The 21,121-nt window shown below is 38.8% G+C and overlaps 22 non-coding genes and 4 pseudogenes across 22 annotated transcripts; all 26 read right to left on the bottom strand.

Moving 5' to 3' along the window:
• Positions 1-3,632: 3,632 nt before the first annotated feature.
• LOC145151244 (5S ribosomal RNA) lies at positions 3,633-3,751 on the bottom strand. Its single transcript, XR_013732005.1, has one exon. It is a non-coding gene; the product is annotated as a 5S ribosomal RNA (ribosomal RNA).
• Positions 3,752-3,968: 217 nt separating this feature from the next.
• LOC145151099 (5S ribosomal RNA) lies at positions 3,969-4,087 on the bottom strand. Its single transcript, XR_013731891.1, has one exon. It is a non-coding gene; the product is annotated as a 5S ribosomal RNA (ribosomal RNA).
• A 224-nt stretch (positions 4,088-4,311) lies between these two features.
• Positions 4,312-4,430, bottom strand: LOC145150409 (5S ribosomal RNA). The gene has a single exon (XR_013731236.1). It is a non-coding gene; the product is annotated as a 5S ribosomal RNA (ribosomal RNA).
• Positions 4,431-4,644: 214 nt separating this feature from the next.
• LOC145150569 (5S ribosomal RNA) lies at positions 4,645-4,763 on the bottom strand. The gene has a single exon (XR_013731385.1). It is a non-coding gene; the product is annotated as a 5S ribosomal RNA (ribosomal RNA).
• A 221-nt stretch (positions 4,764-4,984) lies between these two features.
• LOC145150888 (5S ribosomal RNA) lies at positions 4,985-5,136 on the bottom strand (annotated as a pseudogene).
• A 221-nt stretch (positions 5,137-5,357) lies between these two features.
• Positions 5,358-5,476, bottom strand: LOC145150834 (5S ribosomal RNA). Its single transcript, XR_013731646.1, has one exon. It is a non-coding gene; the product is annotated as a 5S ribosomal RNA (ribosomal RNA).
• A 220-nt stretch (positions 5,477-5,696) lies between these two features.
• On the bottom strand, positions 5,697-5,815 carry LOC145150365 (5S ribosomal RNA). The gene has a single exon (XR_013731184.1). It is a non-coding gene; the product is annotated as a 5S ribosomal RNA (ribosomal RNA).
• Positions 5,816-6,035: 220 nt separating this feature from the next.
• On the bottom strand, positions 6,036-6,154 carry LOC145148866 (5S ribosomal RNA). The gene has a single exon (XR_013729731.1). It is a non-coding gene; the product is annotated as a 5S ribosomal RNA (ribosomal RNA).
• Positions 6,155-6,375: 221 nt separating this feature from the next.
• LOC145150837 (5S ribosomal RNA) lies at positions 6,376-6,494 on the bottom strand. Its single transcript, XR_013731650.1, has one exon. It is a non-coding gene; the product is annotated as a 5S ribosomal RNA (ribosomal RNA).
• An 8,277-nt stretch (positions 6,495-14,771) lies between these two features.
• Positions 14,772-14,889, bottom strand: LOC145151456 (5S ribosomal RNA; annotated as a pseudogene).
• Positions 14,890-15,109: 220 nt separating this feature from the next.
• On the bottom strand, positions 15,110-15,228 carry LOC145149754 (5S ribosomal RNA). The gene has a single exon (XR_013730602.1). It is a non-coding gene; the product is annotated as a 5S ribosomal RNA (ribosomal RNA).
• A 214-nt stretch (positions 15,229-15,442) lies between these two features.
• LOC145148517 (5S ribosomal RNA) lies at positions 15,443-15,561 on the bottom strand. The gene has a single exon (XR_013729398.1). It is a non-coding gene; the product is annotated as a 5S ribosomal RNA (ribosomal RNA).
• Positions 15,562-15,786: 225 nt separating this feature from the next.
• Positions 15,787-15,905, bottom strand: LOC145151005 (5S ribosomal RNA). The gene has a single exon (XR_013731803.1). It is a non-coding gene; the product is annotated as a 5S ribosomal RNA (ribosomal RNA).
• Positions 15,906-16,132: 227 nt separating this feature from the next.
• Positions 16,133-16,251, bottom strand: LOC145150124 (5S ribosomal RNA). Its single transcript, XR_013730950.1, has one exon. It is a non-coding gene; the product is annotated as a 5S ribosomal RNA (ribosomal RNA).
• A 219-nt stretch (positions 16,252-16,470) lies between these two features.
• Positions 16,471-16,589, bottom strand: LOC145151129 (5S ribosomal RNA). Its single transcript, XR_013731918.1, has one exon. It is a non-coding gene; the product is annotated as a 5S ribosomal RNA (ribosomal RNA).
• A 949-nt stretch (positions 16,590-17,538) lies between these two features.
• Positions 17,539-17,658, bottom strand: LOC145151175 (5S ribosomal RNA). The gene has a single exon (XR_013731943.1). It is a non-coding gene; the product is annotated as a 5S ribosomal RNA (ribosomal RNA).
• A 221-nt stretch (positions 17,659-17,879) lies between these two features.
• On the bottom strand, positions 17,880-17,998 carry LOC145150339 (5S ribosomal RNA). The gene has a single exon (XR_013731157.1). It is a non-coding gene; the product is annotated as a 5S ribosomal RNA (ribosomal RNA).
• Positions 17,999-18,216: 218 nt separating this feature from the next.
• On the bottom strand, positions 18,217-18,335 carry LOC145151281 (5S ribosomal RNA). Its single transcript, XR_013732037.1, has one exon. It is a non-coding gene; the product is annotated as a 5S ribosomal RNA (ribosomal RNA).
• Positions 18,336-18,568: 233 nt separating this feature from the next.
• Positions 18,569-18,687, bottom strand: LOC145151480 (5S ribosomal RNA; annotated as a pseudogene).
• Positions 18,688-18,907: 220 nt separating this feature from the next.
• LOC145151472 (5S ribosomal RNA) lies at positions 18,908-19,015 on the bottom strand (annotated as a pseudogene).
• A 220-nt stretch (positions 19,016-19,235) lies between these two features.
• On the bottom strand, positions 19,236-19,354 carry LOC145147782 (5S ribosomal RNA). The gene has a single exon (XR_013728672.1). It is a non-coding gene; the product is annotated as a 5S ribosomal RNA (ribosomal RNA).
• Positions 19,355-19,572: 218 nt separating this feature from the next.
• On the bottom strand, positions 19,573-19,691 carry LOC145149241 (5S ribosomal RNA). The gene has a single exon (XR_013730092.1). It is a non-coding gene; the product is annotated as a 5S ribosomal RNA (ribosomal RNA).
• Positions 19,692-19,919: 228 nt separating this feature from the next.
• LOC145150942 (5S ribosomal RNA) lies at positions 19,920-20,038 on the bottom strand. Its single transcript, XR_013731746.1, has one exon. It is a non-coding gene; the product is annotated as a 5S ribosomal RNA (ribosomal RNA).
• Positions 20,039-20,260: 222 nt separating this feature from the next.
• On the bottom strand, positions 20,261-20,379 carry LOC145150077 (5S ribosomal RNA). Its single transcript, XR_013730906.1, has one exon. It is a non-coding gene; the product is annotated as a 5S ribosomal RNA (ribosomal RNA).
• Positions 20,380-20,599: 220 nt separating this feature from the next.
• Positions 20,600-20,718, bottom strand: LOC145150590 (5S ribosomal RNA). Its single transcript, XR_013731404.1, has one exon. It is a non-coding gene; the product is annotated as a 5S ribosomal RNA (ribosomal RNA).
• A 228-nt stretch (positions 20,719-20,946) lies between these two features.
• LOC145151086 (5S ribosomal RNA) lies at positions 20,947-21,065 on the bottom strand. The gene has a single exon (XR_013731882.1). It is a non-coding gene; the product is annotated as a 5S ribosomal RNA (ribosomal RNA).
• Positions 21,066-21,121: the final 56 nt, after the last annotated feature.

Raw genomic sequence — 21,121 nt, 5'->3', positions numbered from 1 at the left:
ACTTTTTGTAAAAGGTCTTCTTACAAAAGAAGTGTCAATGGTTGAAAAGTTAAAAAAAGACATGGATATCTGACTTTTCAAAATGCTTCTTTTCCTTCTTTCTCAAAAGTTGGTTTTAAAAGATCTTTTCCCATTACCAAACATCATTTACCTCATTTTTAACTTTTTGGAAAAGATAGGGGCCAAAAGTTGGTTAAAAAGATAAAACAGACACCCTCTAAGCCATACAAAAATTTACTTTGAAGTTTTTTTTTTTTCGTAGTAATTATTATAAAGTTTGTAGTACATTTAGCGCAATGTCACATTATATTTTGTTAAGTCACAAAGCATTTGTTAAAAATACTTAGGTTGCGTTTAGTTACAGAAAAATGGGTTGTTTTTCAGAAAAACCCCAAGAAACCGGCTAATTTATTCACTTTAGCCCTTTTTGACCTGTTCAACAGGTCATGAGACCAAATTGTTAATTTTTCGAAAATAATGAGACTTTTTTGTAGATTTCGTCAAAATTTTTATGTAATATATAAAGGGTTAATGTCATAAAAACCCTCAGTTTTTCATGGTTTTGTCGGTTTTACTCAAAGTTGGATTTTATGTCCGTTTTTACCCTCATATTTTCCAAAAAATGTTTGGTTTTACCCTTTTACCGCTGATAATAGGTTTTCTAGGTTACTATTATATTAACTTCGCAAAAAACCCTTAAATTGACAGTTTTTACGTTTTTATCCTTAAGTATATAATTTTTTTACACTTTTACCCTAAGTATTTTTTTCATAATATACGTATTCATGCAAAAAAATCGTGTTTATATACGAAAAAAATGTTTAATTAAATGTTGTATTTATAGTTTTTTAATATTATATATAAACACGTTTATGATTGAACAAGTTTTGTTATTGATATGTATCTTTTTAAATACATAAAAGTATGTATTTGTAGTTCTAAAAACATATTAATTTGTTTTTTATTACATTTTAAACGGTTTATCCAGGGAAAAAAGACCCATATATATATATATATATATATATATATATATATATATATATATATATATATATATATATACACACACACACATAAAGATATAACATTTAAAAAAATGTGAATACAATATTTAATTAAACTTTTTTTCGTATATAAATACGATTTTTTCTGCATCAATACGTATAATATGAAAAAAAAATACTTAGGGTAAAAGTATAAAAAAATTATAAACTCAAGGGTAAAAACGTAAAAAAACTGTAAACTTAAGGGTTTTTTTTTGCGAAGATAATATAATTGTAATCTGAAAAACCTGTTATCACCGGTAAAATGGCAAGACTGAACATTATTTGGAAAATGTGAGGTTAAAAACGGACATAAAATTCAACTTTAGGCAAAACCGAAAAAACTCTAAAAACTTGAGGATTTTTTATGACATTAACCCATGTATAAACATATTTTTTTACATATCTATATCTATTTTTACGTATTTTTGTATTTTTTTTGTTTTTATATGTATATATTTACGTATTTTTATATATTTTAAATGTATAAACGTATATTTTTACTTATTTATATGTATTTTTAACCACTTTACATATTTTTTATGTATTTTTATGTGTTATTTTTTATATATTATGTATTTATATGTATTTTTATATATTTTTACGTATTTATGTATTTTTTTAAGCTTTTATATAGATGTTTATGTATTTTAAGTGTATAAACGTATTTTTTTTACGTATTTATATCTATTTTTAAGTATTTTACATATTTTTTATGTATTAGGTATTTATGTATTTTTTTAAAGTTTTTTATATAGATGTTTTTGTGTATTTATGTATTTTAAATGTATAAATGTATTTTTTTTACGTATTTATATGTATTTTTTTTAAGTATTTTACATATTTTTTATGTGTTTTTTCTGTGTTCTTTTTATGTATTATGTATTTATATATATTTTTGTGTATTTATGTATTTTTTTTAGTTTTCTTATATAAATGTTTATGTATTTTTACGTAAAAAAATATATAAACACGTAAAAATAATACAATTAAACATTTAATATACATAAAAATACATAAACATCTATATATTTATGTATTATGTATTTTTTTAGTTTCTTATATAGATGTTTATGTATTTTTACGTAAAAAATATATAAACACGTAAAAATAATACAATTAAACATTTAATATACATAAAAATACATAAATATATATATAAGAGAACTAAAAAAATACATAAATACGCAAAAATACATATAAATAGATAATACATAAAAAACACATAAAAAGACACAAAAAATATGTAAAATACTTAAAAATAGATATAAGTACGTAAAAAATATGTAAAATACTTAAAATAGATATAAATACGTAAATAAATACGTTTATACATTTAAAATACATAAACATCTATATAAAAAGCTTTAAAAATACATAAAGACGTAAAAATACATATAAATACATAATACATAAAAAAACACATAAAAAAATAACACATAAAAAATATGTAAAATGGTTAAAAATACATATAAATAAGTAAAAAAATATGTTTATACATTTAAAATACATATAAATACGTAAATATATACATATAAAAACATAAAAAATACATAAATACGTAAAAATAGATATAGATATGTAAAAAATATGTTTGTACAGCCCAAATAGAATCATCATGTGCAAGATTGACCATATCATAATCATAACAAATAAAGAACTCTTCGGTAGCAATATTAACTTCAACATTATCATTACCACCATCATCTTTCTTGTAGTTATCAAGAGTTTAGAAGATTATAGCATGAGATCACATCATACATTCAGTTTTCTTAGATGATCACGTCTAATTTACTTTCTTATGTGTTTATGTGTTTATTTTCTACAATTATTAGCTAAATCAATAAGCTTATGTTTAGTAATGATAAACCCTAATACCATTTGTTAGTTTATACTTTTTCATGGATTTTATGAAGTTGGTTTAGCTTGTGTTTGAATTATCAATTTTAAGCATGTTATTAGTTTCAATCTAGTTGCTTAGATTTCAAGTTATGTGTAGTTGAATGATCACTTTAATTGCATGAACTTGTTTACCTAGTTGTTTATAACCAATAAATTGCTAGAGCTAGTGATTGACCAACTCCTAGAAGGGATATCTCCAGAAAAGTCCTAATATTTAAGGAAAATTTTTAATAAAGTCCTAAATTTTATTTTTTGTATAAAAAAATCCTGTCCTTTTCACCTTTTGAATAGAAAGCCCAAGAAACCGGCTAATTTATTCACTTTAGCCCTTTTTGACCTGTTCAGCAGGTCATGGGACCAAATTGTTAATTTTTCACCCATCCTAGTACTACTCTCGCCCATGCACGCTTAACTGCGGAGTTCTGATGGGATCCGGTGCATTAGTGCTGGTATGATCGCACCTGAAATACTATCCATGCTTATTGTCTGTATGCCTTACAAGAAGCAGAACCTCCTTTGTTTTTCGTACGCGAGGCGTGGGACCCACGTGATCGATCGGCTCCGTTCCAAAAATATGAAAACCATTAAGCATGAACCGGAGACCACCCACGCATAGAAATAACAAAAAAAACAAAAAAAAACCGTACGCAAAATCCAAAAAGAAAACGAAAACGGGCAGCGAAAAAGGGGGTGCAACACGAGGACTTCCTAGGGGGTCACACATCCTAGTACTACTCTCGCCGAAGCACGCTTAACTGCGGAGTTCTGATGGGATTCGGTGCATTAGTATTAGTATGATCGCACCCGAAATACTATCCATGCTTATTGTTTTTATGGTTTACAAGAAGCAGAACCTCCTTTGTTTTTCGTACGCGAGGCGTGGACCCACGTGATCGATCGGCTCCGTTCCAAAAATACGAAAACCATCAAGCATTAACGAGAGACCAACTACGCATAGAAATAACAAAAAAAAAAAAAAACCGTATGCAAAATCCAAAAAAACGCAAACGGGCAGCGAAAAAGGGGGTGCAACACGAGGACTTTCCAGGGGGTCACCCATCCTAGTACTACTCTCGCCCAAGTACGCTTAACTGTGGAGTTCTCATGGGATCCGGTGCATTAGTGCTCGTATGACCGCACCAGAATTACTATCCATGCTTATTGTTTTTATGCATTACAAGAATCAGAACCTCCTTTGTTTTTCGTACGCGAGGCGTGGGACCTACGTGATCGATCGGCTCCGTTCCAAAAATACGAAAACCATCAAGCATGAACCGGAGACCACCCACGCATAGAAATAACAAAAAAAAACAAAAAAAAAACGTACGCAAAATCCAAAAAAAAACGAAAACGGGCAGCGAAAAAGGGGGTGCAACACGAGGACTTCCTAGGGGGTCACACATCCTAGTACTACTCTCGCCGAAGCACGCTTCACTGCGGAGTTCTGATGGGATCCGGTGCATTAGTGCTGGTATGATCGCACCCGAAATACTATCCATGCTTATTGTTTTTATGGTTTACAAGAAGCAGAACCTCCTTTGTTTTTCGTACGCAAGGCGTGGGACCCACGTGATCGATCAGCTCCGTTCCAAAAATACGAAAACCATCAAGCATGAACGAGAGACCAACCACACATAGAAATAACAAAAAAAAAAACCGTACGCAAAATCCAAAAAAACGCAAACGGGCAGCGAAAAAGGGGGTGCAACACGAGGACTTTCCAGGGGGTCACCCATCCTAGTACTACTCTCGCCCAAGCACGCTTAACTGTGGAGTTCTGATGGGATCCGGTGCATTAGTGCTCGTATAACCGCACCAGAATTACTATCCATGCTTATTGTTTTTATGCCTTATAAGAAGCAGAACCTCCTATGTTTTTCGTACGCGAGGCGTGGGACCCACGTGATCGATCGGCTCCGTTCCAAAAATACGAAAACCATCAAGCATGAACCGGAGACCACCCACGCATAGAAATAACAAAAATAAACAAAAAAACCGTACGCAAAATCCAAAAAAAACGCAAACCGACAGCGAAAAAGGGGGTGCAACACAAGGACTTCCCAGGGGGTCACCCATACTAGTACTACTCTCGCCCAAGCACGCTTAACTGCGGAGTTTACTCTCGCCCAAGCACGCTTAACTGCGGAGTTCTGATGAGATCCGGTGCATTAGTGCTGGTATGATCGCACCCGAAATACTATCCATGCTTATTGTTTTTATGCCTTACAAGAAGCTGAACCTCCTTTGTTTTTCGTACGCGAGGCGTGGGACCCACGTGATCGATCGGCTCCGTTCGAAAAATACGAAAACCATCAAGCATGAACCGGAGACCACCCACGCATAGAAATAACAAAAAAAGACAAAAAAAAATCGTACGCAAAAAAAAAAAAAAGCAAACGGGCAGCGAAAAAGGGGTTGCAACACGAGGACTTCCCAGAGGGTCACCCATCCTAGTACTACTCTCGCCCAAGCACGCTTAACTACGGAGTTCTGATGGGATGTGGTATATTAGTGCTGATATGATCGCACCCGAAATACTATCCATGCTTATTGTTTTATGTCTTACAAGAAGCAGAACCTCCTTTGTTTTTCGTACGCGAGGCGTGGGACCCACGTAATCGATCGGCTCCGTTCCAAAAATACGAAAACCATCAAGCATGAACCGGAGACCACCGACACATAGAAATAACAAAAATAAACAAAAAAATCGTACGCAAAATCCAAAAAAAACGCAAATGAGCAGCGAAAAAGGGGGTGCAACACAAGGTCTTCCCAGGGGATCATCCATCCTAGTAGTACTCTCGCCCAAGCACACTTAACTGCGAAGTTCTGATGGGATCCGGTGCATTAGTGCTGGTATGATCGCACCCGAAATAATATCCATGCTTATTGTTTTTATGCCTTACAAGAAGCAGAACCTCCTTTGTTTTTCGTACGCGAGGCGTGGGACCCACGTGATGGATCGGCTCCGTTCCAAAAATACGAAAACCATCAAGCAGGAACCGGAGACCACCCACGCATAGAAATAACAAAAATAAACAAAAAAACCGTACTCAAAATCCAAAAAAACGCAAACGGGTAGCGAAAAAGGGGATGCAACACGAGGACTTCTCAGGGGGTCACCCATCCTAGTACTACTCTCACCCAAGCACGCTTAACTGCGGAGTTCTGATAGGATCCGGTACATTAGTGCTGGTATGATCGCACCCGAAATACTATCCATGCTTATTGTTTTTATGCCTTACATGAAGCATAACCTCCTTTGTTTTTCGTACGCGAGGCGTGGGACCCACGTGATGGATCGGCTCCATTCCAAAAATACGAAAACCATCAAGCATTAACCGGGGACCACCCACGCATAGAAATAACAAAAATAAACAAAAAAACCGTACGCAAAATCCAAAAAAAACGCAAACGGGCAGCGAAAAAGGGGGTGCAACACGAGGACTTCCTAGGGGGTCACCCATCCTAGTACTACTCTCGCCCAAGCACGCTTATCTGCGGAGTTCTGATGGGATCCGGTGCATTAGTGCTGGTATGATCGTGTCACCCCCCAAAACCGGAACGACGGAAACGTTCGGGGGTGGAGGACGTCATGTTTAGTATCACAAGACATGTATCATAGTAAGCAAGTAATGAACAACCATTTCATTAGAAAGAAAGTGTTTACAATGTGTGTGTTCACAAAACATAGAATACATATGCAAATAACAAAACGAGACTTGAAGCTATACTGCTCCATCTTCTGATTTCCTAGAGCGAGTACCTGTCTACTAGTTTCCTGAGAATACAAGTTATTTGAAAGAGTTGATCAGCAATTAAGCTGGTGAGTTCATAAGATTTTAGTGATGTAAGTAAGTTGTAGAAAGTTGTTGAAAAATGTAGTTGAAATGTAGTAAGTTATAAGTTCTGTTTAGAATAGTTCGCCTGTTCCTCTAGAAAATCCTATATTTCCTACTTTGATGAAAGATACGTAAAAATGATTCTACAATCCTTTCTATGAGTACTAAATGGATACAAGTTATATAAAACTCAGAGTAAACAAACAATCGACTGTGCGCATCTGGCCTAAGCCCACAACCAAACAAGGAACAGGAAGTAAGGCGGATAGCACACATCCCATTGTTTGTTAGATCATTGTTGTATATAACCCTGGCGTATTCACTTGTTACTCATGGAGTTAATTGTAATAGTTCAATTATATTTAATGAAAAGATTCTTTAATAAAACCCTTATTTCTTATAATAAAATGGTGATCATAGTGATTACTTCTATAATCACTTAGTTTATACTAGCTATATATGATCTAATATCGAATAGATAGTTAATTGGGTGAATCTGCCCTAAGCCCACAACCAAACAAGGAACAGGAAGTAAGGCGGAAAGCACACATCCAACTACCTGTTAGGTATTAACGGTATATAACCATGATGTATAAACTAAGGTATTATAGAGTCAATCACCTAAAGTCCTTTAAGTTTATACTGGTTTAATAAAATGGATTAAACCCTTTACTGGAAAGTTTCTAGTTTTGAATACCAAAAGTTCTTATTTGGAAAGTATGTTTTGTACTTAAAACTGTGCATTGACTTTGTGTCCTATGACTTGACCCATACCTGGTACCCTTATGATGACTTAATGTATACTGAACATATATATATCTAAAATCGAATAGATAATAGATTGGGTGAATCCGTTCCAAGCCCACAACCAAACAAGGAACAAGAAGTGTAGCGGAGAACACACATCCTTTTATCTGTCGGATCCTATTGTTATATATATATATATATATATATATATATATATATATATATATATATATATATATATATATATATATCCTTTGATGTATACATTAAGGAATCATAAGGTTAGCATTATGGTCCCTTTCTACTGAATGTACTAGACTCGAGTGTTCTGTTTGTCGTTTGTAAAATGTAAGTTTTCCCTAGTTTATAACTATCTTAACTCGAAAATAGTTTGCATTTGACTTTCAAGTGGTACTGTCACTTTATGAAAGTAATGGGAAATGTAAGTACACAGTTGTCGTTTAAAACGACATACGGATGTACTGATGACCTTAAAACATGTTTGTTTTATACTGGTCATAATGTGAAGGCTAGTACCCCTACTATACGCTCTCCCTGTCTAGAGATTAAGGGAACCAAACGCGACCTCTGCAAACAATTGCAAGCCGTGTAATTCACATTAAAGTTATATGATCATGTATACCCAATATAACTATCACCTTTTGTTTAGAACAATGAGTTAGTGATTCATTGGTATAATTAGATCCTATAGTAGTTCCATGCTATAGCAACTTAATATGTTTGTTCTGTTTCTCATATAGTATGTTCGTTCTGTTATCGTGTATTGTATCTAGTATGAACTGAATCTCTAAACTATACCCATTATAGTTTACTAATGTTTTACTTGAACTGTTATTGAAAAGGCTCATTTATCTACTAAGTTATGCTTGTACTTTAAAAATGGAGTTTTGTTAAACTATGAAGTAACATAACTTTAAAAGAGTTTTTGAAATGTTTTGATCACTTATAGAAGACATAAGCAATGTATATATATAAACATTTACACAATTATCATTGTGTTCAACTTGTATTCCCCCCCCCCCCTTTAAAGCATTTAAAACAGTTAAAAGATTCATTACGGGGTATGAACTCACCTGATGTGGGTGATTCAACGAATACGCGTGTAAGGATGAGAAGTTCCACGAATGAAGTCCCGAGACACAATAAGTCCTAAATGACATATATTGGCATGAATATAGTGTTTATAAGCAACTATATGAAAGGAAACACCTTCCGGGACTAGGAAACACTTTGACCAAGTGTTGGAATCACATGTGATTCATCAAAGGAGAGTGGAATGGTACTACCATGAGTTTACTACCATGGGTTTATGGCCAAAGGGAGTTTACGGCCGTAAAATCATGGTCAAACATGCATAAGTGTGTGTTTGAAGGCTAGGGAAGTTTTAGGGACTTTTGTTCTACACAAGGATGAGAAAGACCAACTCAATGGAGGCTTTTGATGAGTTTACGGCCCAAAGGAGTTTACAGCCGTAAACTCATGGTCATTATGCATTTGAGAGTAGTTTAAGGTCCTATTCCCATCAATGAAGGGTTCTAGGTCACAAGCTTTGCATCTAGGAGGGTTTATGGCCAAAATGGCACCCTTAAAGGGGTTTACGGCCATGGGAGATGGCTTGGCCGTAAACTCCTTTTGTTCTTGTGTTTTTGATGTTTTCAAGGCTCTAAGCATGAGTCCTAACTAGATATCAAGTGTAGGGAGGAGTACTTACGATATAGAGGCTTGAAATGGTTGATTTTGGCTAAGAACACTAGTGTGTGTTCTTGGTGTTCTTGGTGTTTCTTGAAGACCTAAGAAAAGATGATTTCTATGGATGAAATCAATGGATGAAGCTAGATTAAGAGATGTATCAACTAATCAAGGAAGAACACTTACAACTTTTGAAGATCTAGGATGAAAATCGGGATGATAGTTGAGAGAGAAATGAAGTGTTCTTGAGTTGGAAATGAGATAATGAATGAAAAGTGAAGGAAATGAGTCCTTAAGGGGGAGTTTACGGCCCACCTTGAGTTTACGGCCGTAAACTCAAGTGTTGTGGCCGTGAACTCTTTTTGATGAGGGTAAGGCTTGATTTGTTGAACAGTGTCTCTAGCAGGTACATTCTAACACTCATTCCTTAAGTGTACTAGGCTCAAAACTCCTTAGAATGACCTTTAACCAGGCTAGAACTCATTACCAATGAGTATGACACTCAGTTGAGTTGACTGACTGAGCTTTCAAAGCAAAAAAATTTCGGGTTGTCACATCATCCCCCTGTTAGATGGAATTTCGTCCCGAAATTAGCTTTCTTACTGTACTACTGGGGGCGCTCCTCTGATTTGCAGAATACCCACTCGTAGACCTGACAACTTTGCCCTGGTGTTCATGATAGGATTCGTACTTGGTCCATCTATCATTACCTCGTGTATATAAGTTGTATATAGTTAGGATTAGTAAGACGGTCGGATGTGTGAATCTGCCCCTGGTCCACAACCAAACAAGGAACATGAGATAGGGCGGAAACACACATACTAAATCTGCGTAATCATAATCATATACCACCCTCGCGTATACACTGAATAGGGATAGGTGGGGTGTATTCGTCCATAGCCTCTGTGCTCGAACTTGGCCTGTTGGACGAGTGGTATTTTGTGACGGTTTGCGGACATCTGACGATAAGGCTTCGGAGGACAAAGTACTATTCGCACGAGTACTTTGAGGTTTAGAATACGAAAGATAAAACTAAGGTTTAGGTCGGACTGTCGATACGAATGACGAAAGTTTCGAGAACTTGCCGATCGTGGCGATAGAAACATATGAACTTAGTATGGTGAGGACCACGCCAATTCATGACGAATGATAGTAACGGACTCTTTACTGAACAAATTTTTGGCCAATTTTGAAAGAAACGTTTGTTATACGATGATGTATCCCTAGTATGTTCGACAATGTACTCCTAGTGTGTTCGAAAATGTACTCTTTGTAAATGATCCAGGGCTTTCTGTTTCCCTTTGATGTTAACACTCCTACATATCGTACCGCTATGTGCGCATACATACAAATGAAAGTGCTTTGATAACTGGTGATGATACTTTATATCATGATCCTCCTTGGTACCACTACGATCGCCTGTCATATACAAGTTATGAATATTTAAGACGAATAAGACAGTCGACTGAGTAACTCTGCCTCAAATCCTCAACCAAATAAGGAACAGGGAGTAAGGCGGAATCACTCACTCTAAGCCTGCAGCCTCTAAGTTATTCACAACCATGATGTATATGCTACGCCATCATAGTTTCTCTAAACGGATCTTTTTAGTTCTCTTGAATACTGTGATATATTTCAATATGTGAGTTATTATAATTACTTTTTAAGTGTTTTCCCCAAGTTTTAATCTTATATGAATATAAATTAATTTTCAAAGTAATTACTATTTCGAAAATGTACCACTGCTCGTTGACGACTCCGGGGTAGATTCTCCTGCGGTGATCATCAGAATTCGTCCATCCGCTCCTGAGTTCTTTGTTATCGGGCAGTCCCTCTGATAGTGTCCAGTCTCACCACAGCCATAACAGGCTTGGTTTTCTTCAGCTCCGGGGACTTGGGAGATCGGTTGAGCCGGTGCCCTGCAGAAACGGATTGTGTGTCCCTTTCTGTGGCAGTTCAGACACTGCATTTCCCGGCATACTCCGGTGTGGTGATAGTTGCACTTTCCACACTTTGGGAGGGTTCCAGCATATCGACTGGCAGGTGCTGGAGCATCAGGTGTTGTAGCGGCGTACATAGTACTCGCTTGTCGCTCTTGCGGGGTGTCCTGTGTTGTTCGCTTATTCTTCCTCTTGTTCCCCGACTTCTGATTATAGTCCTTTCTCTTTAATGGCTCGGGAACGAGGACTTCCACACCATGGCGGACTCCATGGTCGATGAGTCGCTGGGCCAGGCGTTTGGTGCTATCGTATGTGGCTGGGTTAGAAGAGAACACATCTCCTTGGGTCGGAGCAGTCAGACCCCAGATGTATCTTTCTATCTTCTTACTCTCCGGGGTAACCATCCCGGGGCATAGAGCTGCTAGGTCGCTGAACCGGTCAGTATAGGCCACTATGTCTGAGCCGACCATAGTGAGCTCCCATAGTTCTTGTTCCAACTTTTGAACTTCGCCCCTCAGGCAGTATTCTTCCAGCATGAACTCTTTTAGGTTTTCCCAACCTATTGAGTTAGCCACTGATAGGGTCAGTGACTTAACATGGCTGTTCCACCATGTTAGGGCTTTGTCAGAGAAGGTGCAGGCAGCAAACTTCACTTTGCTCCATTCTGGGCACGAACAGATTTCAAAGACCGAATCTGTTTTCTCGAACCATCGCATCAGCGCGATGACTCCACCATTCCCATTAAATGAAAGGGGTTTGCAGTTGGTGAAGTCCTTGTAGAAGCACTCTCTCGAGCGCACAGGGACCTCACCTTGGGTAGAATGAACAGGTGTCCCACCTCCACTGGAACTGGTAGGATGATATTGAGCCATGGCTGTTGCCATAGCCGTAGCTACTGCAGCATTTAGAGCTGCCGTATCGATTTGGGGAGGAGGTGTTGGAGTTATCGGAATAGTGCGCCTGTTTGGTCTGCGAGGAGGAATCTTTGCTAAAAGAATACAAAGATGAGACGGAATAAGTCTAAAGTAATGGACACAAGCCGAAAGCTGAAAAGACAAGGTTATCCTAGTTCTGGGTGTATCGGGTCCTGACTTCCACAGGGTTCTAGAAACAATTCATAAAAGAGTCTATACCTAATAAACTCTATGAATTTGAAATGGCTATCCTCGAATGAATATATGTTGCCTGAATAACTGTTACCAGCTGCATGTAAGAAAATAATCCTAACACATAATGTGAGCAGTGTTTCCACTAACTCATTTAGTTAACCAAGATTATTATTTATTAGTGTGCATTAGACGTTCTGGTTACTTCGGTTGATCCCTCCTTCAAAACTTCTCTTGACTGCTTATGAGGAAGTGGTTACATCTATCTGGGTTGTCGTGCGAGAATGGAAGTGTCTAAAGAATCTTATGAGATTTAGGGTAACTTTATGGGGTGATCCTTACAGAGTCCTTCTATAATTGTACACTGTATACAAGTTGTATATAATTCAAGATTAAATAGATCTTCGAATAAGTGATCCTACTCCAAAACCACAACCAAACAAGGAACATGTAGTGAAGTGTAGATCACAAATTCTAAGTCTATAAAATCTCAATTATATATAACCTTGGGAGTATACATTGCAAGATTATAGACCTATCCGTAAGGGTCTTTTAAGTTATCACATAAGCTGTTTACATGGCCTAAAATACTCCTATAGTACTTTAATGTAATGTACTTGATCTAGAATTCTCTTGACTGGTGTTTAGGTAAGTTTTAAGACTGTTGCAACACCACATCACTCCCAAACACATGTCGGTCACATCTCGAATGAATATAGTTGATCAGGCTATATTGATCCTAGCTATGATTACATAACTGTTCAGGTTTGACGACAATGTTCAACCTTTAAATACTTTAGTTCTGTTCTTCTTGTGATACTTGATCTACATGTATAAGCAAGTAGGTATATTTTATAACTTATCGTTATACTCTTAAAATATATCATTATCCAGAGCACTTAAGCCCCATTGTATTTATAGCTGTATATCTTTTATCGGTTGATATACTTAGTTCACTATAAACAATGCTCTGATACCAATCTGTCACACCCCAAAACCGGAACGACGGAAACGTTCGGGTGTGGAGGACGTCATGTTTAGTACCACAAGACATGTATCATAGTAAGCAAGTAATGAACAACCATTTCATTAGAAAGAAAGTGTTTACAATGTGTGTGTTCACAAAACATAGAATACATATGCAAATAACAAAACAAGACTTGAAGCTATACTGCTCCATCTTCTGATTTCCCAGAGCGAGTACCTGTCTACTAGTTTCCTGAGAATACAAGTTATTTGAAAGAGTTGATCAGCAATAAAGCTGGTGAGTTCATAAGATTTTAGTGATGTAAGTAAGTTGTAGAAAGTTTTTGAAAAATGTAGTTGAAATGTAGTAAGTTATAAGTTCTGTTTAGAATAGTTCGCCTGTTCCTCTAGAAAATCCTATATTTCCTACTTTGATGAAAGATACGTAAAAATGATTCTACAATCCTTTCTATGAGTACTAAATGGATACAAGTTATATAAAACTCAGAGTAAACAAACAATCGACTGTGCGCATCTGGCCTAAGCCCACAACCAAACAAGGAACAGGAAGTAAGGCGGATAGCACACATCCCATTGTTTGTTAGATCATTGTTGAATATAACCCTGGCGTATTCACTTGTTACTCATGGAGTTAATTGTAATAGTTCAATTATATTTAATGAAAAGATTCTTTAATAAAACCCTTATTTCTTATAATAAAATGGTGATCATAGTGATTACTTCTATAATCACTTAGTTTATACTAGCTATATATGATCTAATATCGAATAGATAGTTAATTGGGTGAATCTGCCCTAAGCCCACAACCAAACAAGGAACAGGAAGTAAGGCGGAAAGCACACATCCAACTACCTGTTAGGTATTAACGGTATATAACCATGATGTATAAACTAAGGTATTATAGAGTCAATCACCTAAAGTCCTTTAAGTTTATACTGGTTTAATAAAATGGATTAAACCCTTTACTGGAAAGTTTCTAGTTTTGAATACCAAAAGTTCTTATTTGGAAAGTATGTTTTGTACTAGAAAACTGTGCATTGACTTTGTGTCCTATGACTTGACCCATACCTGGTACCCTTATGATGACTTAATGTATACCGAACATATATATATATATATATATATATATATATATATATATATATATATATATATATATATATATATCTAAAATCGAGTAGATAATAGATTGGGTGAATCCGTTCCAAGCCCACAACCAAACAAGGAACAGGAAGTGAAGCGGAGAACACACATCCTATTATCTGTCGGATCCTATTGTTTTTATGCTTATTATTTTTATGCTTTACAAGAAGCAGAACCTCCTTTGTTTTTCGTACGCGAGGCGTGGGACCCACGTGATCGATCGACTCTGTTCCAAAAATACGAAAACCATCAAGCATTAACCGGAGACCACCCACGCATAGAAATAACAAAAAATAAACAAAAAAACCGTACGCAAAATCCAAAAAAAAACGCAAACGGACAGCGAAAAAGGGGGTGCAACACGAGGACTTCCTAGGGCGTCACTCATCCTAGTACTACTCTCCCCCAACACTCTTATCTGCGGAGTTCTGATGGGATCTGGTGCATTAGTGCTGGTATGATCGCATCCGAAATACTATCCATGCTTATTGTTTTTATACCTTACAAGAAACAGAACTTCCTTTGTTTTTCGTACGCGAGGCGTGGGACCCACGTGATCGATCGGCTCCGTTCCAAAAAGACGAAAACCATCAAGCATGAACCGGAGACCACCAACACATAGAAATAACAAAAACAAACAAAAAAACCGTATGCAAAATCCAAAAAAACGCAAACGGGCAGCGAAAAAGGGGGTGCAACACGAGGACTTCCCAAGGGGTCACCCATCCTAGTACTACTCTAGCCCAAGCACACTTAACTGCGAAGTTCTGATGGGATCCAGTGCATTAGTACTGGTATGATCGCACCCGAAATACTATCCATGCTTATTGTTTTTATGCCTTACAAGAAGTAAAACCTCATTTGTTTTTCGTACACGAGGTGTGGGACCCACGTGATCGATCGGCTCTGTTCAAAAATACGAAAACCATCAAGCATGAACCGGAGCCTACCCACGCATAGAAATAGAAAAACAAAAAAAACCGTACGTAAAACCCAAAAAATCGCAAACGGGCAGCGAAAAGGGGGTGCAACACGAGGACTTCCCAGGGGGTCACCAATCCTAGTACTACTCTCGCCCAAGCACGCTTAACTGCGGAGTTCTGATGGGATCCGGTGCATTAGTGTTGGTATGATCGCACCCGAAATACTATCCATGCTTATTGTTTTTATGCCTTACAAGAAGCAGAACCTCCTTTGTTTTTCGTACGCGAGGCGTAGGACCCACGTGATCGATCGACTCCATTCCAAAAATACGAAAACCATCAAGCATGAACCGAAGACCACCCACGCATAGAAATAACAAAAATAAACAAAAAAAACTGTACGCAAAATCCAAAAAAAAAAACGCAAACTGGCAGCAAAAAAGGGGGTGCAACACGAGGACTTCCCAGGGGGTCATCCATCCTAGTACTACTGTCGCCCAAGCATGCTTAACTGCGGAGTTCTGATGGGATCCGGGGCATTAGTGCTGGTATGATCTCACCCGAAATACTATCAATGCTTATTATTTTTATGCTTTACAAGAAACAGAACCGCCTTTGTTTTTCGTACGCGAGGCGTGGGACCCACGTGATCGATCGACTCCGTTCCAAAAATACGAAAACCATCAAGCATTAACCGGGGACCACCCACGCTTAGAAGTAACAAAAAAAAACAAAAAAAAAACCGTACGCAAAATCCAAAAAAAAAAACGCAAACGGGCAGCGAAAAAGGGGGTGCAACACGAGGACTTCCTAGGGGGTCACCCATCCTAGTACTACTCTCCCCCAAGCACGCTTATCTGCGGAGTTCTGATGGGATCCGATGCATTAGTGCTGGTATGATCGCACCCGAAATACTATTCATGCTTATTGTTTTTATGCCTTACAAGAATCAGAACCTCCTTTGTTTTTCGTACGCGAGGCGTGGGACCCACGTGATCGATCGACTCCGTTCCAAAAATACGAAAACCATCAAGCAGGAACCGGAGACCACCCACGCATAGAAATAACAAAAATAAAGAAAAAAACCGTACGCAAAATCCAAAAAAACGCATACGGGCAGCGAAAAAGGGGTGCAACACGAGGACTTCCCAGGCGGTCAACCATCCTAGTATTACTCTTGCCTAAGCACGCTTGACTGCGAAGTTCTGATGGAATCCGGTGCATTAGTGCTGGTATGATCGCACCCGAAATACTATCCATGCTTATTGTTTTTATGCCTTACAAGAAGCAGAACCTGCTTTGTTTTTCGTACGCAAGGCGTAGGGATGGAAATTCCACCTGACCCGGTGGGGAACCCGGTTGACCCGCCCCAATTGGGGACGGGTATTCCCCGCCAAAACGGGTACCGGGTACGGGGCTGGGGATCCCCATTATGCTAAAACCGGGGATGGGGCCGGGTATAACAATCACCAACCCGCACCGCCCCCACTTTGATGACTATATATATATATATATATATATATATATATATATATATATATATATATATATATATATATATATATATATAATATTAGTATATCGATCATTTATTGAAATATGAATTAAATCGACTAAAATGAATTGATCTGAATTAGACCATTAGAGACAGAGTCCATATACCAAATTATGTTCTCAATTCCAAGAGTTCATCAAGTCACTTTGTTCGTCGATTTGTGTACCAAATCGACACTATTTGTTTTGATGCTTGTTAAACTTTATGATTGATGTAAACAGAATCTGTTTGTGGCATATGGTTTTAATCTCTTATTAAACTTGGTTTGTTTTTTGTATAAAACTGTAAGTTGAGTTTATTATGTTGATAGATTGGGGATGTGTTGGGGATGAGCCGAGGATGGGCTGAGGAAAAGCCCAAAATACAAACGGGAGGGGATTTGATTCCCCGCATCCGTCGGGGATGGGGATGGGGATGAGGACAAGGTTAGACACTCGGGGATGGGGACATGGATAGTCAACCCCGCCCCATTTCCATCCCTAGTGAGGCGTGGAACCCAAGTGATCGATCGGCTTCGTTCCAAAAATACGAAAACCATCAAGCAAGAACCGGACACCACCCACGCATAGAAATAAAAAAAATAAACAAAAAAACCGTACGCAAAATCCAAAAAAAAAAACACAAACGTGCAGCGAAAAAAGGGGTGCAACACGAGGACTTATCAGGGGGGTCACCCATCCTAGTACTACTCTCGCCCAAGCACGCTTAACAGCGGACTTCTGATGGGATCCGGTGCATTGGTACTGGTATGATCGCACCCGAAATACTATCCATGCTTATTGTTTTTATGCCTTACAAGAAGCAGAACCTCCTTTGTTTTTCGTACGCGAGGCGTGGGACCCACGTGATCGATCGGCTCTGTTCCAAAAATACGAAAACCATCAAGCATTAACCGGGGACCACCCACGCATAGAAATAACAAAAATAAACAAAAAAACAGTACGCAAAATACAAAAAAAACGCAAACGGGCAGCGAAAAAGGAGGTGCAACACGAGGACTTCCTAGGGAGTCACCCATCTTAGTACTACTCTCGCCCAAGCACGCTTATCTGCGGAGTTCTGATGGGATCTGGTGCATTAGTGCTGGTATAATCGCACCCGAAATACTATCCATGCTTATTGTTTTTATGCCTTACAAGAATCAGAACCTCCTTTGTTTTTCGTACGCGAGGCGTGGGACCCACGTGATCGATCGGCTCCGTTCCAAAAATACGAAAACCATCAAGCATGAACCGGAGACCACCCACGCATAGAAATAACAAAAATAAAAGAAAAACGTACGCAAAATCTAAAAAAACGCAAACGGGCAACGAAAAAGGGGGTGCAACACGAGGACTGCCGATGCGGTCACCCATCCTAGTACTACTCTCTCCCAAGCATGCTTAACTGCGAAGTTCTGATGGAATCCGGTGCATTAGTGCTGGTATGATCGCACCTGAAATACTATTCATGCTAATTGTTTTTATGCCTTACAAGAAGCAGAACCTCCTTTGTTTTTCGTACGCGAGGCCTGAGGTGTGGGACCCAAGTGATCGATCGGCTTCGTTCCAAAAATACGAAAACCATCAAGCATGAACCGGAGACCACCCACGCATAGAAATAACAAATATAAACAAAAAAACCGTACACAAAATCCAAAAAAGAAAAAACGCAAACGGGCAGCGAAAAAGGCGGTACAACATGAGGACTTCCTAGGGGGTCACCGATCCTAGTACCAGTCTCGCCCAAGCACGCTTAATTGCGGAGTTCTGATGGTTTCCGGTGCATTAGTGCTGGTATGATCGCATCCGAAATACTATCCATGCTTATTGTTTTTATGCCTTACAAGAAGCAGAACCTCCTTTGTTTTACGTACGTGAGGCGTAGGACCCACGTGATCAATCTGTTTCGTTCCAAGAATACGAAAACCATCAAGCTTGAACCGGAGACCACCCACGCATAGAAATAATAAAAATAAACAAAAAAAACCGTATGCAAAATCCAAAAAACGCAAACGGGCAGCGAAAAAGGGGGTGCAACACGAAGACTTCCCAGGGGGTCACCCATCCTAGTACTACTCTCACCAAAGCACACTTAACTGCGAAGTTTGGTGCATTAGTGCTGGTATGATCGCACCCAAAATAATATCCATGCTTATTGTTTTTATGCCTTACAAGAAGCATAACCTCCTTTGTTTTTCGTACGCAGACCGTGGGACCCACGTGATGGATAGGCTCCGTTCAAAAAATACGAAAACCATCAAGCATGAACCGGAGACCAACCACGCATAGAAATAACAAAAATAAACAAAAAAACCGTACTCAAAATCCAAAAAAACGCAAACGGGCATTGAAAAAGGGGGTGCAACACGAGGACTTCTCAGGGGGTCACCCATCCTAGTACTACTCTCGCCCGAGCACGCTTAACAGCGGAGTTCTGATGGGATCCGATGCATTAGTGCAGGTATGATCGCACCCGAAATACTATCCATGCTTATTGTTTTTATGCCTTACAAGAAGCAGAACCTCCTTGTTTTTCGTACGCGAGGCGTGGGACCCACGTGATCGATCGGCTCCGTTCCAAAAAGACGAAAACCATCAAGCAGTAACCGGGGACCACCCACGCATAGAAATAACAAAAATAAACAAAAAAAACCGTACGCAAAATAAAAAAACGCAAACGGGCAGCGAAAAAGGGGGTGCAACACGAGGACTTCCTAGGGAGTCACCCATCTTAGTACTACTCTCGCCCAAGCACGCTTATCTGCGGAGTTCTGATGGGATCTGGTGCATTAGTGCTGGTATGATCGCACCCGAAATACTATCCATGCTTATTGTTTTTATGCCTTACAAGAAGCAGAACCTCCTTTGTTTTTCGTACGCGAGGCCTGAGGCGTGGGACCTAAGTGATCGATCGGCTTCGTTCCAAAAATACGAAAACCATCAAGCATGAACCGGAGACCACCCACGCATAGAAATAACAAAAATAAATAAAAAAAACCGTACGCAAAATCCAAAAAAACGCAAACGGGCAACGAAAAAGGGTGTGGAACACGAGGACTTCCCAGGCGGTCACCCATCCTAGTACTACTCTCGCCCAAGCACGCTTAACTGCGAAGTTCTGATGGAATCTGGTGCATTAGTGCTGGTATGATCGCACCTGTATCCATGCTTATTGTTTTTATGCCTTACAAGAAGCAGAACCTCCTTTGTTTTTCGTACGCGAGGCCTGAGGCGTGGGACCTAAGTGATCGATCGGCTTCGTTCCAAAAATACGAAAACCATCAAGCATGAATCGAAGACCACCCACGCATAGAAATAACAAAAACAAACAAAAAAAACCGTACACAAAATCTAAAAAAACGCAAACGGGAAGCGAAAAAGGGGGTGCAACACGAGGACTTCCCAAGGGGTCACCCATCCTAGTACTACTCTCCCCCAAGCACGCTTATCTGCGGAGTTCTGATTGGATCCGGTGCATTAGTGCTGGTATGATCGCACCCAAAATACTATCCATGCTTATTGTTTTTATCCCTTACAAGAATCAGAACCTCCTTTGTTTTTCGTACGCGAGGCGTGGGACCCACGTGATCGATCGGCCCCGTCCCAAAAATACGAAAACGATCAAGCATGAACCGGAGACGAACCACGCATAGAAATAACAAAAATAAATAAATAAACCGTACGCAAAATCCAAAAAAACGCAAACGGGCAACGAAAAAGGGTGTGCAACACGAGGACTTCCGAGGCGGTCACCCATCCTAGTACTACTCTCGCCCAAGCACGCTTAACTGCGAAGTTCTGATGGAATCTGGTGCATTAGTGCTGGTATGATCGCACCTGAAATACTATCCATGCTTATTGTTTTTATGCCTTACAAGAAGCAGAACCTCCTTTGCTCTTCGTACGCGAGGCCTGAGGCGTGGGACCTAAGTGATCGATCGGCTTCGTTCCAAAAATACGAAAACCATCAAGCATGAACCGGAGACCACCCACGCATAGAAATAACAAAAATAAATAAAAAAAACCGTACGCAAAATCCAAAAAAACGCAAACGGGCAACGAAAAAGGGTGTGGAACACGAGGACTTCCCAGGCGGTCACCCATCCTAGTACTACTCTCGCCCAAGCACGCTTCACTGCGAAGTTCTGATGGAATCCGGTGCATTAGTGCTAGTATGATCGCACCTGAAATACTATCCATGCTTATTGTTTTTATGCCTTACAAGAAGCAGAACCTCTTTTG

Source organism: Lactuca virosa, chromosome 1 (assembly GCF_052849685.1).
Source record: "Lactuca virosa cultivar CGN04683 chromosome 1, Lactuca_virosa_CGN04683_v6, whole genome shotgun sequence".
Lineage (NCBI taxonomy): Eukaryota > Viridiplantae > Streptophyta > Magnoliopsida > Asterales > Asteraceae > Lactuca > Lactuca virosa.
Note: the sequence above shows the minus strand (reverse complement) of the source record. Positions and strands in the feature narration are given on the sequence as shown.